Source organism: Symphalangus syndactylus, chromosome 3 (assembly GCF_028878055.3).
Source record: "Symphalangus syndactylus isolate Jambi chromosome 3, NHGRI_mSymSyn1-v2.1_pri, whole genome shotgun sequence".
In the NCBI taxonomy this organism is placed as follows: domain Eukaryota; kingdom Metazoa; phylum Chordata; class Mammalia; order Primates; family Hylobatidae; genus Symphalangus; species Symphalangus syndactylus.
The window spans coordinates 91,907,110-91,921,021 of record NC_072425.2 but is presented as its reverse complement, the minus strand read 5'-3'; the positions used below and the strand labels follow the sequence as shown (position 1 = coordinate 91,921,021).

At 36.5% G+C, this 13,912-nt stretch overlaps 1 protein-coding gene across 8 annotated transcripts in view; it reads right to left on the bottom strand.

The window, feature by feature from the left end:
• SNX13 (sorting nexin 13) overlaps positions 1–13,912 on the bottom strand; it is a 154,306-nt gene that overhangs the window by 63,808 nt on the left and 76,586 nt on the right. The window lies entirely within an intron of this gene.

Below are 13,912 nucleotides of genomic sequence, written 5' to 3'. Positions count from 1 at the left end.
ATTTCTTTAAGAAAGGCTGTTTAACGCAAAAATTAGCATATCATTGTGGAGTAAATTATGCATGTAGATGTAAAATGCATAATGAAAAAGAACAAAGGATGGGGGCTAAATAAAATTATGCTATAGCAAGGTTCTTCATATTTCATATGAGGTGATAAAGTACTGCCCTCTAGGCATATGATGACAACTTAAAGAGAACACTAATTCCTAGAGCAACCACTAAAATAATAATGGTTATAGGAACAAGGAATAGCTAGAAAGTCATTAAAATAATAAAACAGAATACAGGAATACCTTGTTTCAACTCCACTGTGCTTTACTATGACACTTCACAATGTGTTTTTTAACAAACTTAAGTTTTCTAGCAACCCTGTGTCCAGAAACTCTTATCAGCATAATTTTTCCAACAACATGTGCCCACGTCATGTGCATAGTCACATTTGAATAATTTTCAGAATATTTCAGACTTTTTCATTATTAATATATCTACTACGGTGATCAGTGATCTTTGATATTATTGTTTTGGTGCACTACAAACCATACTCATTTAAGATGACAAAATTAATTGATAAATTGTTTTGTATATTCTGACTGCTCCACAACTGACCATTCCTCAGTCTCTCTCCCTCTAGTAGGGCCTCTCTATTAACTGAGACACAACAACATTGAAGTTAGACCAATTAGTAACCCTACAATGAACTCTAAGTGTTCAAGCAAAAGGAAGAGCCACGTATCTTTCATTTTCAATCAAAAGCTAAAAATGACTAAGCTTAGCCAGGAAAATGTATCAAATGCCAAGACAGACTGAAAGCTTGGTCTCTTGCACTAAACAATTATCCAATATGAGAATGCAAAAAATAAAAAAAAAGGTTCTTCAAGGAAATTAAAAGTGCTGCTCCAGAACAGATGAATGATAAATGTGAAGAACACTTATGGGTGATATGGAGAAAGTATTAGTGGTAAAGGATAGAAAATCACACCAGACACAACATTTCCTTTGTCCAAAACCTATTCCAGAGCAAGGCTCGGACTAGCTTTAATTCTATAAAGGCTGACAGAGGTAAGAAAACTGCAGAAGAAGAGTTTGAAGCTAGCAGACACTGGAGGTTTGAGGAAAGAAGCTGTCTCCATAACACAGAAGTACAAGGTGAAGCAGCAAGTCCTTATGTAGAAGCTATATGGCAAGTCATCCAGATTTAGTCTACATCATTGATAATGGTGGCTACACTAAACAGATTTTTCACTGTAAACAAAACAGCCTTATATGGAGAAAAGATGCCATCTACTACTTTCACAATTAGAGAGTAAAAGCCAGTGTCTGGCTACAAAGCCTCAAAAGACAGAATAAGTATCTTGTTAGAGGCTAGTAGTGATTCTAAGTTGAAGCCAATGCTCATTTACCATTCCAAAAATCCTAGAGCCCTTAGGAATTATGCTAAATCTACTCTACCTGTGCTCCAGAAATGGAACAAGAAAGCCTGAATAATAGCACATCTGTTTACAACATGGTTTACTAAATATTTTAAGCACACTGTTGAGATGCACCACTTACAAAGAGATTCCTTTCAAAATATTACTGCTCATTGACAACACACCTGGTCGCCCCAGAGCTCTGATGAAGGATATCAATTGTTGTTTTCATGCCTACTAAAACAATATCCATTCTGCAGCCCAAGGATCAAGGAGTAATTTCACCTCTCAAGTCTTACTATTTAGGAAATGCATTTTTTGTAAGGCTATGGATATTTGCTCTAGATAGTGATTCCTCTGATGGATCTGAACAAAGTAAACTGATAACCTTCTAGAAATGACTCATTATTCTAGATGACATTATGAATATTCATGATTCATGGGATGAGGTCAAATATCAACATTCACAGAAGATTGGCAGTTGATTCCAATCTTCATAGATAACTTTAAGGGGTTCAAGACTTCAGTGAAGGAAGTCACCACAGATGTGGTAGAAATGGCAAGAGAAGTAGAATTAGAAGTGGACCCTGAACAATATCAACCATGTAAACTGAAACAACAAAAGTCAAAATGTGAGAGGATTAAAGTTTAAAGTTCTTTACAATTTTCTTTGTTTCTTTCTTTGCAATCAAAGTTAAGTTGTCATCAGTTCAAAATAACTTGTTATAAATTTAAGGTATCTTTTGTAAGCCTGATGGTAATGACAATCCAAAAACCTGTAATAGATAAACTAAAAAGCAAGAAATTAAAACATACTACCAGAGAAAAATCACTTAACCACAAAAGAAGACAGTAAGAAGGAAGCTAGAAGTTACAAAACAACTAGAAAATAGTTACCTCCTTACCTATCAGTAGTAACACTAAATGTAAGTGGACTAAATTCTCCAATTAAAAGACATAGAGCAGCTGAATGTAGGCCAGGTACATGGCTCACACTTGTAATCCCAGCACATTGGGAGGCTGAGGTGGGAGGACTACTTGAGCCAGAAGTTTAAGACCAGCTGGGCAACATAGTAAGACCCTGTCTACAAAACAATAAAAAAATTAGCCAGGTATGGTGGCATATCCCTGTAGTCCCAGCTGCACGTGAAACTGAGTTGGGAGGATCACGGGAGCCTAGTTGAGGTTACAATGAGCTGTGATCATGCCACCACACTCCAGCCTAGCTGACAGAGTGAGACTTTCTTAAAAAAAAACAGAAAGAAAGAAAGAAAATTCACCTCAAGGAACTAGAAAAGCAATAACATACCAAATCCCAAATTAAGATTTATAACAAAAATAAATGAAATTGAGACTAAGAAAACAACACAAAAGATTGAGTTGAAAAGTGACCTTTTAAAGGGAGAAAGAAAAGCAATAAATGTTTACGCTAGACTAAGAAAAAAAGAAGCACCAAAAAAATACAATCAGAGATGAAAATGGATATACTACAACGGATACAATAGAAATATAAAGAATCATCAGAGACCATTATAAATAATTATGCTCCAACAAACTGGAAAATCTAGAAGAACTGAATAAATTTCTGACACATAAAATTACCAGCAATAAACCATAAAGAAATAGAAAATCTGAACAGTCCAGTAACGAGTAATAAGACTGAAGCAGTAATAAAAGTATCCCATCCAAGAAAAGCCCAAGACCTGATGGCTTCAGTGCTGCTGAATTCTACCAAATATTTTTGAAGGAACTAATATTGATTCTATTTAATGTTTCCAAAAATTAAAGAGGAAGGAATACTTTGAAACTCAATCTACAAGCCCAGCATTACTCTAACACCAACACCAGACAAGGACACAACAAAAAAAGAAAACTACAAGCTCATCCTTGATGAACACAGATGTCAAGATCCTCAACAAAATACTAGTAAACTGGCCAGACGCGGTGGCTCACACCTATAATCTCAGCACTTTGGGAGGCCGAGGTGGCGGATCACCAGAGGTCAGGAGTTCAAGATCAGCCTGGCCAACGTGGTGAAACCTCATCTCTATTAAGTATACAAAAATTAGCAGGGCACGCTGGCAGGCACCTGTAATCCCGGTTACTCGGGAGGCTAAGGCAGGCAGAACTGCTTGAACCTGGGAAGTGGAGGTTACAGTGAGCTGAGACGGTGCCACTGAACTACAGAGCAAGGCTCTGCCTCAAAGAAAAAAAAATACTAATAAACTTAATTCAACAACACATTAAAAAGATTATTCACCATGATTAAGTGGGATTCATCACAGAAATGCAAGAATGGTTCAAGATATGAAATCGATAAGCATAATACATGATGTTAACAGAATGAAGCACAAAAAACATTATCATTTCAATAGATGTTGAAAAGGCATTCAATAAAATTCAACATGCCTTCAAAATAAAATCTCTCAAAATATTAGGTATAGAAGGAAAATACCTCAACACAATTAAACGCCATATATGACAAACTCACAGTTAACATCATACTGAGTGGAGAAAAGCTAAAAGCTTTTCCTTTAAGAACCAGGAGAAAAAGGATGCCTACTCTTACAAGTTTTATTCAACCTAGTACTAGAAGTCCTACCCAGAGTAATTAGGCAAGACAGAAATAAAGAGTATCCAAATTGGAAAGGAAAAAGTCAATTTGTCCTTGTTTGCAGACCACATAAACACCTATTTAGAAAAACCTAAAGATTCCAAAAAATGTTGCAGAATACAAAATCAACATAATACTCAATATCATTTCCATTTGTCATTTGCAAACAATCTGAAAAATAAATCAAGAAACAAATCACATTTATAACAGAATCAAAAATATAAAATATTTATAAAATTTATTTTAAAAATGTGAAAGATACATAAACACTAAAAATTACAAAACAATGCTGAGAGAAATTACAGAGGCTTCAATAAATGGAGAGATGCCATGTTCCTAGATAAGAAGACAAAATGTTAAAATATCCATTTTTCCTAAATTCATCTATAGATTCAATGTAATTACAGTTAAAATTCTAATAGGTTTTTAATAAAAACTAAACCTTTGATAAATTTTATGTGAAAAATAGTCAAAACAATCCTAGAGAAAAAGAACAAGTATAAAAGACTCATACTGTCCCATTTCAATATTACTATAAAGCTAAAGTAATCAGAAAGTATGGTATTTGCATATGGGTACACAAAGAGAGCAACAGAAGAGTCCAGAATCAGAATCAAACATATTACAGCAAACTGATATTTTAGTAAGGTGCCAAGGAAATTACTTTTATGAAGAAGTCTTTTCAACAAATGGTGCTAGAATATCTAGATGTCTGTATTTTAAAAATCAATCTCAACTGTCATATTCCACACACATAAAAAATGTGAGATAAATCATAGAACAAAATATAAAAGTAAAAATTATAAAACTTAGCATAGGCAAATAACTTGGTAATCTTCAAATAAACAAGGATTTCCTAGAGAAGACCAAAAAAATACTAGCTGTGGAACACAAATTGGGAAATTATGTTTCATCAAAATTTTAAAATTGTCATCAAAAGACATCACTGAATGAGAAAAAATACCAAGTCATAACCTAGGGAATAATATCTGCAATACATATATCTGATAAAGAACTTCTATGTAGAATATACGAAGCATTGTTACATTATCAATTTAAAAAAGATAAACAGATGGGGAGAAAATGAGCGCTTGAAAAAAAGATATAAAACAGGCCAATAATCACAGGAAAAGACGCTCAGTATCATTAGTAATAAAGAAACTGCAAGTAACCACAACAAAATACCAATTCACACATACTAGAGAAGTTAAATTTTAAGATTGACAATGCTAAATGTTAATCAGAATGTGGAAAGACCAGAACTATAAAATACTGCTACTGGAAAGGCAAAATTATAATACAACTCTGAAAGACAATTTGTTCATTCTTTTTTCTAAACACAAAACATAAAATTTATCACCTTAAACATTTTAAGTTAACAGTGGTATAAACTATCAGAACATTGTTTTTAACAGTTCTCTGATCTTTTATCTTGAAAACTGAAACTCTAGGTCCACTGAACAATAAATCCTGTTTGTTCTCTCCTCCCAGATCCCAGCAACCAACACTTTAGAGAGTTTGACTACTCAAAGAGGGATCATGCAGTATTTGTCTTTCTGTGATAAGCTTATTTCACTTAACACAGTATTCTCAAGGTTCATCATGTTGTAGGATATACAGGATTTCCTTTTTTTTGTAAGGCTGAATAATATTTTATTGTATGTATATACCACATTCTCTTTATGCATTCATCTGTTGCTAGACACTTGAGGTTATTTCCACCTCTTGGCTACTGTGAATACTACAATCATGATTACACAAATTTCCCTTTAAGACCCTGTTTTCAATTCTTTTGGATAGAGACCTAGACGTGGGATTGTTAGATCATACGGTAACAATTTTGAGAAGAACCTCCAAACTGTTTTCCAAAGTGTCTGCACCATTTTACATTCCATCGACAGTGCACAAGAGTTTCAATTTTTCCACATCCTCGCCAATACCTGTTATTTTATTTTTTTCTTTTAATAGTGACCAAATGGTTGTAAGCTAATTCATTTACTATTATGGTTGTGATTTGCATTTCCATAATGATTAGGGATGTTGTGCATCTTTTCATATTACTGTTGGCCATCTGTGTAACTTCTGTGGAGATATGTCATTACACTATTTTGCACATTTTTAAATACTTTTCTTTTTCCTGTTGTTGAGTAGTATGAATTCTTTATATATGATGGATGTTAATCCCTAATCAGATATATGGCTTGCAAATATTTTCTCCCATTGTATAGGGTACCTTTTCACTCTGGTGATTGTTCCTTTGCTGGGCAGCTTTTTAGTCTGATATACTCCCACTCACTATTGTTATTTTTGTCTGAGCTTTTGGTATATATCAAATAAATCATAGTCAAATCTAAGAAGCTTTTCCCTTACATATCCTTCTAGGAGTTTTGTCATTTCTGGTCTTTAATCCATTTTGAGTTAATTTTTACATGCAGGGCAAGGTTAAGGGTCCAACTTTATCCTTTTGCATGAGGCTATCCTGTTTTCCCAATACCATTTGCTGAAGAGATTATTCTTCCCCATTTTGTAGCCTTGATACAAATCTATGCAGATTATTTGAGTATGCATATGAGAACTTACTTCTCGGTTCTCTATTCTGTTCCACTAAGTCTACATTTCTATCTTTATGCCAGCACCATACAGTTAATTACTGTAGCTTTGTAATAGGCTTTGAAATCAGGAAGGGTGAGGTGCAAAGAAACATCATTGGAATTTTGGTAAAAATTGCACTGAATCAGCCGGGCGCGGTGGCTCACGCTTGTAATCCCAGCACTTTGGGAGGCCGAGGCGGGCGGATCACGAGGTCAGGAGATCGAGACCACGGTGAAACCTCGTCTCTACTAAAAAATACAAAAAAATGAGCCGAGTGTGGTGGCGGGTGCCTGTAGTCCCAGCTACTCGGAGAGGCTGAGGCAGGAGAATGGCGTGAACCCGGGAGGCGGAGCTTGCAGTGAGCCGAGATTGCGCCACTGCACTCCAGCCTGGGCGACAGAGCGAGACTACGTCTCAAGAAAAAAAAAAAAAAAAAAAAATTGCACTGAATCTGTAAATTGCTCTGGGCAGCATGGCTGTCTTTACAATATTAGGTCACTTCATGAACATAGTATGTGTTTCCATTTGTGTCTTTTTTTTTTTTTTTTGTGATGGGGTCTTGCCCTGTTGCCTAGGCTGGAGTACAATGGCACAATCACAGCTCACTACAGCTTTGATCTCCTGGGCTCACATGATCTTCCCACTTCAGCCTCTGGAGTAGCTGGGACCACAAGTATGCACCTTTTTTTATTCCTGATATTTTGTTGCACAATACAATAGGGACTGCATTCTTGTTCGTTAAGCAAAAATATGGCAGGGCAGGAGAGCACCCCTTTGACCCCACCCCTGCCAGGAATGTCAGGCAGCCATCAGGTGATCGGTTTGGCAGTTATCATACACACAGTTATCACACACACACACACACATACACACACACACACATACACACACAGTGTGATAACTGCAAAAATAATTTGCAGCCCACACCAGGGAGACGCAATTCCCTGATGGTCCACAGTTGTCACACTAAAGTAATCATTGGTCACAGGCACCAAGAAGTGGCAATTTCCCAAACAGATAAAAACACTTGAAATTGGTAACTAGCTTCCAATAAAATCTCAGGAAATAGTCAAGTGAGCTCAAGGATGTGCACTGAGAGACAAAATGACAGAGTATGACCTTCTGGTGGAATGCCCCCAGAAAAGTGAAGAAAGTCTCAGGTGGACATGTGTACAACTTCCTAAACACACTGCGTGTGCTCACTTCCCAAGTGTAAGGAGGGCACCGTGCATGCGGGCAGCCCACCCAAAGGGAAGAATCATGGGAAAAGGGATGCAAGATGCCAGAAGTAGGCCAGTACATAAAATCGTAGGATCAAGGTTAAACAGGGCACTTGACCTCCAAAGTGCCCACTTGGGTCTCTTCCAGTGTACTTTCCTTTCTTTCCTGCTCTAAAGCTTTTTAATAAACTTCCACTCCTGCTCTGAAACTTACCTCAGTCTCTTTTTCTGCCTTACGCCTCTCAGTCAAATTCTTTCTTGAGGAGGCAAGAAGTGAGGTTTCTGCAGAACCATCAGTAATTCAGCTATTTGCTGCCCCCAACAGTTTGAAATATTTTTAGAACATAGGTTAAGCCCACTCCAAAATGTTTTTACTATATATGTAATTACAGTTAACGCAGTTAATACATGCTCAGGAACAGAAAATTGAACACTAAAAAATATATGTACAGAGACAGAGGGGAATAAAAATAATTCCCAATCCCATGAGTGAGAGATAACCATAACATTCTGTTAAACTTGCTTCCATTTTTGGACCAGAGTTAATAATTATATCCTGATTATTTAAGTTTGGTATACAATATCCATTTTCTGTATTACTAAACAAATCTTATTATTATTTACCCTTAATTTTAACTTAAATGTTTATAAATTTTGCATGTAAGTTTCTACCACTTTAAAAAAATACTATTTTATTACATAATCCATACTCATTGCAAGTGAAATACATAAAAAAGAAAAATTACTACCTTTCTATTAACATTTCAGTGTATATCCTATGAGAATTACAGTTATTAATAAGTATATTTTTCTAAAGAATGGGATATTACCTAACATATATGCTAATTTTAGTTATCTTTTTCACGCAAAAGATATGAACAATTTTTCAAGTTCATAAAGATATACTATCATCACTTTAAATGGGTACATAGTATTCAATTGTATCAATGTGTTATTATATATTAACTAATCCCCTATTTGGGACATTTAAGTTGCTTTCCATTTTTTGCTACTATAACCAATGCTGCTATGAATGGTCTTAAATAGACATTATTGGAGGAGGCCGAGCAAGGTGGCCAAGTAGAGCCCTCCAGCGATCATCCTCTTCACAGGAACACCATATTAAACAACTGTCCATGCACCTTCATAGGAACCATAAAATTAGGTGAGTGATCACAGTACCTGGTTTGAGCATAATATCAAGGAAAGTGGCATTCAAAAGGGTAGGAAAGACATTCTCGCATTGCCTCCACCAGCCCTCCCCTCAACCCCGGACAGCACAGCACAGAAAGAGAATCTGTGGGCTTGTGGGAGGAAGAGTGAAGTGAGTATAGAATTCTGCTTTGAAACTGAGAACTGCTCTCTCACAGCACAGGACAGAATTCCACTAGCACCCAGGGAAGGAGCATTTAGACCAGCCCTGAGCCACAGCAGAATTCTTCAGCTCAGGGGGAATAACTCGAATCCAGGTGGCTTCACTATGGGCTGACTGAAGTGGCCTGGGGCACTAAATAAATATGAGTGGCAGTCAGGCCACAAGCACTGCAGTCCTAGGGCAAGCCCTGGTGATACATACACTCTTCTCAGCAGTCAGTAGACTTGGGGTGTGACCCAGTGTAACACCAGCTATGGTGGCCAACAGAGTGTCTGTGTCATCCCTCCACCACTTCCAGGCAGTGTAACTCCAGCAAAGACTCCTTCCACTCAGAGGAAGGAAAGGGAGGAATACAGAGGGCTGTGTCTTAAAACTTAAGTACCAGCTCAGCCACAGTAAACCCCAAAACCAGACAGATTCCTGAAACCCAAGAATATACATCTTTCCTCCTGGACACCATTTCTAGACCCATCCTTGGCCAGAAGGGAAGCTGTTGCCCTGATGAGACAGACCCAGTCCCTAGCAGAACTCACAATTTGCTGACCAAAGTGGTCCTGGGCCATGACTAAATAGCAGCAGCAGCCAGGCAGCAGTGGCCACAGGCCTTAGGCAAGCCCCAGTACTGTGCTGCTCTGCGAGGCTTGAGGTGCAACTCTGCTCAGTGCCAGCCATGGTGACCATGACATTGTCCATGTCACTGTTTCCCCAACTCCAGGCAGCATTACACAGAAAGAGATCCTTTGTAATTAAGAGAAAGAGAGGGAAAGAGCATGAAAGACTTTGTCTGGTAACCTAGGGAATTCTCCTTTATCTTACTGAAGTGCACCATGCCAGTGTATTTAGGAGTCTCCAAGAGTCACAGTATTCCTGGGCTTAGGGATCCCACTAGTGCTGAAATAGCATAGTGACCATAGGCTTAGGTTACAACATTCAATCCCTTTTGACTTCATGAAAAGCCCTCTCAAGAAGGATGGTACAAATAAGCCCAGATTGAGAAGATTAAAATAAATAATTAACCCTTCAATGTCCAGACATTAATGAACATCTACAAGCACCAAGAACATCCAGGAAAACATCACCTCAAGAAACTAAATAAGACACCACTGACCACTCTGGAAGTGAAGGAAATATGTGACCTTTCAGACATGAAATAAAAAGAGCTGTTTTGAGGAAGCTCAAAGAATTTCAAGATTACACAGAGAAGGAATTCAGAATTCTATTGAGAAATTTAACAGAGGCTGAAATAATAAGGGAAAGTCAAACAAACTCTAGAACTGAAAAATTCAATTGATAAACTGAAAAATTCATCAGAGTATCTTAACAGCAGAACTGGTCCAGCAGAAGGAAGAACCGAGCTAAGACAGGCTGTACAAAAATACATAGAGAAAAAAAGAGTCTGAAAAGAAATGAAGCATACCCACAAGATCTAGAAAACAGTGTCATAAGGGCAAATCTACGATTTATTGGCCTTAAAGAGGATGTAAAGAGAGAGATTGGGTAAAAAGTTTATTCAAAGAAATAATAACAAAGAACTTTTCAAACCCAGAAAAAAACATGAATATCCAGGTACAAGAAGGTCAAAAAACACCAGGAAATTCAATCCAAATAAGATGACCAAAGGCATGTAAATCAAACTCTCAAAGGTCAAGGATAAATAAAGACTCCTAAAAGCTGCAAAAAGAAGGAGAAGAAGGAGAAGGAGGAGAAGGGGCAGGGGAAAGGGAAGAAAGGGAAGGAGGAGGAGGAGGAGGAGCAGCAGCAGCAGCAAATAACACAAAGGAGCTCTGATACGTCTGGCAGCACACATCTGAGCAGAAACCTTACAGGCCAGGAGGGAGTGGGATCATTCATACATTCAAAGTGCTGAAGGAAAAAAAAAAATGTCTTCCAACCTAAAATATATCCTGCAAATTTATCTGTCAACTCTGAAGGAGAAATAAAGTCTTGGCCAGACAAACAAAAGCTAAAGGATTTCAACAACACCAGATGAGTCTTACTGGAAATCCTAAAGGGAGTTTTTCAATCTGAAAGAAAAGCATGTTAATGAGCAATAAGAAATCATCTGAAAGAATAAAACTCATTGATACTAAGTACACAGACAACTACAGAATAATACTGCAACTGTGGTGTACAATCCACTCATATCTTTAGTAAGACAACTAAAACACAAGTAAACAAAAAATAACTTATAAACAAATTTAGTAAAGCTTCAAGATACAAAACGAACATACAAAAATCAATAGTGTTTCTATTTGAACAATTTGAAAAAGAAAACAAGAAAAGTAATCCCATATAATCACAAATAAAATACAATACATAAGAATAAACTTAAGCAAGGAAGTAAAAGATGTCTACAAGGAAAACTGTAAAACACTGATAAAAGAAATTGAAGAAGACACACAAAAAAATGAAAAGATGCTCCATGTTCATGGATTGGAAGAATTAATGTTGCTAAAATGTCTATAGTACAAAAAGCAATCTGCAAATTCAAAGCAATCCATATCAAAATACCAATAACTTTCTTCACAGAAATAGAAAAAATAATCCCAATATGTATTAATATATGGAACCACAAAAGACCCAGAATAGCCAAAGCAATCCTAAGCAGAAAAGAACAAAGCTGAAGACATCACATTACTTGACTTCAAATTATACTACAGAGCTACAGTAATCAAAACAGCAGGGTACTGGCATAAAAACAGACACATAAACCAATGGAACAGAATACAGAACACGGAAATAAACCCACACATTCACAGTAAATTCACTTTTTACAAATGTGCCAAAAATATGCATTGGGGGAAAAAACAGTCACTTTAATAAACGGTGCCAAGATAACTGGATATCCATATGCAGCAGAATGAAACTAGACCCCTATCTCTCAGCATATAGAAAAATCAATTTAAAATGGATTAAAGACTTCAATCTAAGATGTGAAACTATAAAACTACTAGAAGAAAACAGCGGGCAAACAATCCATGACATTGGTCTGGGCAAAGATTTCTTACATAAGACCTCAAAAGCATAGGGAACCAAAGCAAAAATGTACAAATGGGATCACATCAAGCCAAAAGGCTTCTGCACAGCAAAGGGAATGATCAACAAAGGGAAGACACAATCCACAAAATAGGAGAAAATATTTGCAACTACCCATTTGACAAACAAATAATAACCAGAATATATAAGGAACTCAAACAACTCAATAGGAAAAAAAAAAGAATGCCATTAAAAATGGGCAAAAGATCTGAATAGACATTTCTCAAAAGGCAACATATAAATGGAAAACAGGTTATTAAAAAATGCTCAACAGCACTTATCATCATAGAAATACAAATTAAAACTACAATGAGATACTACTTCACTCCAGTTAAAATGGCTTTTATCCAAAAGAGAGGCAATAACAAATGCTGGCAAGTATGTAAAGAAATGGATAAAGAAAACATGGTACATACAAAAAATAGAATATTATTCAGCCATTAAAAAAAGAATGAAATATTGACTGGGGGACGTTATGTTAAGTCAAATTAACCATGCACAGCAGGCCAAATATGTGGGAACTAAAAACAAAACAAAGACTGAATTCATGGAGATACAATGTCAAATAATGTTTCTTTACCAGAGGCTGGGAAGGGAAATAAAGAAGGAATGGCTAATGGGCATAAAACACAGTCAGACAGGAAGAGTAAGATCTACCATTCAGTAGCACAACAGGGTGGCTACAGTTAACAATAATTTATTGTATATTTCAAAATAACCATAGGAGTGGAATTGGAATGTTCCTAATGCAAAGAAGTGATAAATGCTGGATATGATGGATACCCCAATTATCCTGATTTGAACATTATACATTGTATGCTTATATCAAAATATCGCATGTACTCCATAAATATGTACAACCCTTATATATCCATAATTTTAAAAAATTAAAAACTTGTTAAAATTTTTAAATATAGATTGTCACAAATTTGATTATCACTTTAGAATAACTTCTTAGGAGTTGAGTTCCTAGCCAAAGGAGACTCATTTTTTTTTTTTTATTTTTAATTGTGCAGACATGTGTATTTTCAAAGCATTTATAGTGCCTAACGCAAAGTCTAAAAAAGTTCACAAAGGAAAAGAAGAATCAAGTTCCACGGTCTCCAGGAAAGGCTCCAGGAATACACAATTAATAACAATTTTTGTCTGCAGGTACCACAATCTGGTCGAAGGGTAAACCTTTGCAACAACAATAATAAAACAATAGCAGCCAGGCACGATGGCTCACACCTGTAATCCCAGCACTTTGGGAGGCTGAGGCAGGCAGATCACTTGAGCTCAGGAGCTCATGACTGGCCAGGGCTACACAGCAAAACCATGTCTCTACCAAAAGTACAAAAAATTAGCAGGGTGTGGTGGTGCATGCCTGTGTCCCAGCTACTTGGGAGGCTGAAGCAGGAGGATCACTTGAGCCAGGCAGGTGGAGGCTGCAGTGAGCCAAGAGTCACTGCACTCTAGCCTGGATGAAAGAGTGAGATCCCATCTCAAAAATAAATAAATAAAAATAAAGTAAAAAAAATAAAAATAAAACAATGGCAAGTCTGACAATGCCTAAGGGAAATCAAAGAACAATCAAGTAATTCTTTCTTAAGAAAGCTACCCTGAGTTAAAGGAAGACAAATGTAAAGTAGAACTCCCAGATTTAAGAAAATAAATAAAAGATCT